The sequence below is a fragment of the Mus caroli genome, chromosome 8 (genome assembly GCF_900094665.2).
Source record: "Mus caroli chromosome 8, CAROLI_EIJ_v1.1, whole genome shotgun sequence".
NCBI classification, from domain to species: Eukaryota; Metazoa; Chordata; class Mammalia; order Rodentia; family Muridae; genus Mus; species Mus caroli.
Genome location: NC_034577.1, coordinates 4,558,344 through 4,563,275, shown reverse-complemented (window position 1 = coordinate 4,563,275; position 4,932 = coordinate 4,558,344). Strand labels below are relative to the sequence as shown.

Here is a 4,932-nt window from a genome sequence, read left to right as displayed (position 1 = left end):
ATGCTATCCCAAAAGTCCCCCATAGCGCCCCCCACTTCCCTACCCACCCATTCCCATTCTTTTGGCCCTGGCATTCCCCTATATTGGGGCATATATCTCAGTCTTAACAGTCAGTCTTCAGAAGGATTTCATCAACTCTCCTTCCTGGATTGTCAGGGCCATACATGGTCTGCTTACTCATGGCTGCCAGTCATTGGGGAAATGGACTTTTATTTTGTTTTCAACTTCCCTGTCTGAGTCGTCTCATCTAAAAGCTATGCACAGTGAACCGTATCAGAAAGCACTTTACTTCTGATTGTAAATTTATTGCTCTGTACATTTCAAAGTACTGTCTTGCTCAATGTATAATGCATAGTTGGAGCTTTGGCAATCTACATGCAGAAGTCCAGGTCTGGTGGTAATCGATAATCAAGAGACCTTTGCTTGACTCATTCCTCTTTAGATTTATACTTTCTCAACAAGACACTCAGAAAAAGAAAGTACACGTGGACGCTGTTAGCTGACATGCCTGTGGGGGTGTTATTGTTACTTCATTTCCTTATACGTTACAACTTACTTTTAATCAAACTTTTCTTTTTTTCCCCACCCCACACCCTCTTAATCAAACTTTTCCCACTGTATAGATCAATACCCTCCTATACAAGGTGCACACCCCTCCTAAGGCTTTCATTGTTTCCTAGTAACCATTGCATGATTGATGTTCAACTTGGCAGTTGAACAGAGTCTACCAGACTGCCATCAGCTACATTAGAATGCATTTGTAACCTAAAACGCTTAAAGAATTTTATGCAGCAATTTGAGAGATGCCTCAATAGCTAAGAGTACTTGCTATATTGCTAAAGGACCTGAATCTGACCTTAGAGCCAGGGAACCCAAGGATCTCTTCTGACCACCTCGTTTCTGCTACACACACACACACACACACACACACACACACACACACACACACTCTTCACACAGACTCACTCATATATATCCACTTTAGTAAGAACAATTAAAAATATGTGCAAATTTCTTTTTGTCTCCTTACATCTTAGCTACTACTCTTGACTAGATCTATTTTGGGGCTTTTCAATCCTCTTGTGCATGTGATTCCCACCTTTGTCAACATTTAGATTCTGATTCAAGAGACCTAAGAGCAGAATGTCTGCACTTTGTGTGTTCTCTAAGAAGGCTCTGACCCCATTCTAACTTGAGCTAATATGCTGAGTATACAGAGGCTTACGTGATTGTGTTCTGGCTCTGCCAACCCATGTCCAGCTGACTTTGGAGGAACTAGTTAAATTTTCATGATCTGGGCCTACTTGTGTGGGATGTTGTCTCCCTGGCAGTTTTGCAATTAAATGGGATGCAGTAATGTATATGAAGCGCGTAGTAGGAAGCCCAGGGTTTGGATGCAGGTCCTTTGGAAAGTGTTGAACTGAGGAGAATAAGTTTTGGATCTGTGTCTTTGTAAATGAGACCACAGCGAACCTTACTCTCCTCCCTACCACATGAGATCCTCAGTGTGAAAGTGTCAGTCATCAGCTGTGAGGTAAAGAAGGAGTCTTACCAGACATCAGTCAGCTGACATCTCACTTTGGCCTTCTGGCTTCCAACTGAGCCATAAATGGCCATTGGTTATTGTATAGATTAAATATCTTTTATCACAAGTACTTGAGATGAGAACTGTTTTGTATCCTTTATGCTTTTATTTTGGAATATTTGCTAATGTACAGCATGATAACTTGAGACAAGACCCAGTCTAAAATGAAAACATTGTTTATGATTGCAATTTAAATTTGCAGTTCATAGATACCTTATACGAGTAGCTGCAAAGGAACCCCACTGGAGTTCCTGAGCTTTGCGACTGCAGCCTGACACATTAAGTTGGGAGTCAGAAAGTACCCAAGGAGCTAAAGGGGTCTGCAACCCTATAGGTGGAACAACAATATGATATAACCAGTACCCCCTGGAGCTCGTGTCTCTAGCTGCATATGTATCAGAAAATGGCCTAGTCGGCCATCAGAGGAAAGAGAGGCCCATTGGTCATGCAAACTTTATATGCCTCAGTACAGGGGAACACCAGGGCCAAGAAGTGGGAGTGGGGGGGGAGGGCAGTGGGGGGAGGGTATGGGGGAATTTTGGGATAGCACTGGAAATGTAAATAAAGAAAATACCTAATTAAAAAAATAAGAGTTAAGAAAAAAAAAGTCGGGAGTCACGGGTTTTACTTGTATTGTCCTATCAGTTAGGAAATAATTCAGGTTTTTAAGCATTTTAGATTTGTGAGTTCCCCAGTAATTAAGTAAAACCAGCAAAATGCATGCACACAGTGGATTGTCCAGGGCTGGTGCAGCCTCTAGAAAAGCAACATGGCTGGCCAGGGCTTGCGTGGTCACTAGGAAAGTGGCACAGGTAAATGATGTTCCGTGTCACTGTGATGACAGGTATGCCCAAAGACCCCTACATTGCTATTTAGGGCAGTTGCACATTAGAGTGAACAGGGTAAGTGAAGTAGTCCAGGTTTCGATTGGCTACGTAATTATGTTTCTCTCTATATTGACTTTTTTTTAGGACAACTGTTACTAACTCTCCAATTCGTCTTTGCACCTACTGAAGTCAGACAGCTTTGTTACTCACAATGCATTTTCAGCTTTCTCTTCTTCCAGCCATGTGATGGAGGTATCGTTTATTTTTATTTATTTATTTTTTTATTTTGTGTTTAAGAATAAGAAGGTGAACAGAGTAATCTGTACCCCAAAGAGGCAGAAATTCTGCTACAAGGTTTAGGGGTTCTTGTTGCTCTGGCCACTTTTAGAAGTTGAAGTATCCCAGACACATGACTCGATGCTTCAAGTCCACAGTGAGTCAGAGATAACGTCTCAGTACGACTCACTTACAGATGAGGCAGGATTGTGAAGTGTAGTCTCTTTATGAAACTAAGATGTCCTTTATCTAAAATCTGGGCCTGGGAATGCTCTGGCTTGCAGATATCCATAGATACCTAGGGTTCTGTATATCTACAAATATCTCTAGTTGATCATATCTATTCTGATCAACAGTCTGAAATATAAAATGTACCAAAATCAAAATGTTTTGAGAATCATACCAGTGTACAAGAAGTTTCAGATTTTGGTTTTTGGATTCTCAAACTGTACTTGTTTTCTCAAAAAAGGGGGTAAAAAGATGCAAGAGGGAAACAGAGCCAAATGTCAGTGAGCACTGTGGGCAAATTGGTCATGTCACCATGCACCATTGCAGCAGATCAAAATTCTCATCTTGTCAAGACACCAAAACTTGCTGCCTTCAGTTTCTTAATGTATGCAGAAAAAATAAGACTGGGCAAGGAAAAGAGCAGAGAGCCAAGGGGCAGAACTGTGTGTGCTAATGAAAGTTTACCCCTGCAGTTCTCTTCCCACACCTGCCATAGGTACTTTTTGTCACTGTCAAGTTGAACAAGAGAATTTTGGAGTTTAAAAGTAGTTCAGAAGTCATCTGTGTAGTTTCCATATTAATAAGTAAACGGGAATGGGCTAGTGGTATAGGATAAAGGCATTTTTGACAACGTCTCCTCATCTCAAATCTATTTTTTGTCTTCTTTACCAAAATATACTCCCTTTCTGTGTTCTTTTCCTTCATTCTTGTGTTAGTTGTAGTTCTCTAAAGGAAGAGTACCGATATAATTAATATATATTAATTTTATGTATGTGTACGGCATTTATTAGATAGGAGTATAGGATACAGTTCCAGGTAGTCCAACAATGGTTGTCTCATACTGGGAAGACTGAGAATATCATAATTTCTCAGTCCATGAAGTTGATGTATCAGCAGTACAAATCTGGTAGTTGAGGCCTGAATATTCTTAGAGAGCTTCTGATCTTTAGTCTATGTTGGAATCCCCAAAAAGTTTGTTCTATACTGTTATAGGAATGCCTCAGCAACAGAATAGAAGGACTTTACATTGAGGGGGGAGGACAGGCAGGCCTTCTTTATATATCCTGCTGCCAGAAGTGTGGTCCAGATTTACAGAGGGTCTTTCTGTTTCAAATCCCCTTGCCAAGAAAACCCCTCACAGGAGTGCCCAGAATTTTGGGTTTATTTGATTCCAGATGTAGTCAAGTTGCCAGCCAAGATTAGCCACCATATTTCTTAAGGTCAGGGTTAAAACTCAAACCAAGCTGGAATTGTGTATTGATTGAATACTAGGATTTCATCTACAATTTGAGGAATTACTGATGAATTGTGTGATTCATACTTAGCAATTAGAGAAAAGCAATGAGCTAGAAGCATGAAGAGCTAGGGCATGGGGTAATGCAGTGAGTTTTGGAGGAAGAACAGTCTAATTGTAGACTGTTCCATAGCCCTCGTGGGGTCAGGAATTGAACTCCTTTCCTTGTTACGTCACCTGGAGCTCAATCACTTGTGTGTCAACAGAGACTCCTAGTTGCTGTGCTATTATTGCCAATAGGTTCTGAGACAGCCACCAATTATCAAGAGCTTTGAGAAATCTTCCAAGGCTTTTTGTGGCCCCAAACACATGCAAAGTCACATTCTTCTCAACAAACCAGTACCATAACTGGTGGCATTGTCTTGTGTCACACACATAACTATAGACTTCTCTCTGTCACATTTATTTTTTCCACTAGACTAGCACCAGACTAAGTTATTCTCAGACCCAGTTTTAATGGGCAAAACAAAGTCCAAGAGAAATAACAATAGGAAATCTGTACAGTCAAAATATGTTTTGAAACATTTGGAATTCAGGGTGTGTTGAGATCTGCTTATCCCAGGTGTTGACATGGGCTTTGTAGGAAAAATTCAATGGAAACTGTAAAGGGTGGAAGAGGTTCCTTGAGGAGGAATAACTCTCTTCTTCTTCTTCTTCTTCTTCTTCTTCTTCTTCTTCTTCTTCTTCTTCTTCTTCTTCTTCTTCTTCTTCTTCTTCTTCTT

At 40.6% G+C, this 4,932-nt stretch overlaps 1 long non-coding RNA gene across 1 annotated transcript in view; it reads left to right on the top strand.

Annotated features, from left to right (window-relative positions):
- LOC110300944 overlaps positions 1 to 4,932 on the top strand; it is a 415,664-nt gene that overhangs the window by 395,406 nt on the left and 15,326 nt on the right. Inside the window, exon 4 of the long non-coding RNA XR_002378648.1 lies at positions 2,557 to 2,664. This is a non-coding gene — a long non-coding RNA (uncharacterized LOC110300944). The remainder of the gene's footprint in view (positions 1 to 2,556; positions 2,665 to 4,932) is intronic.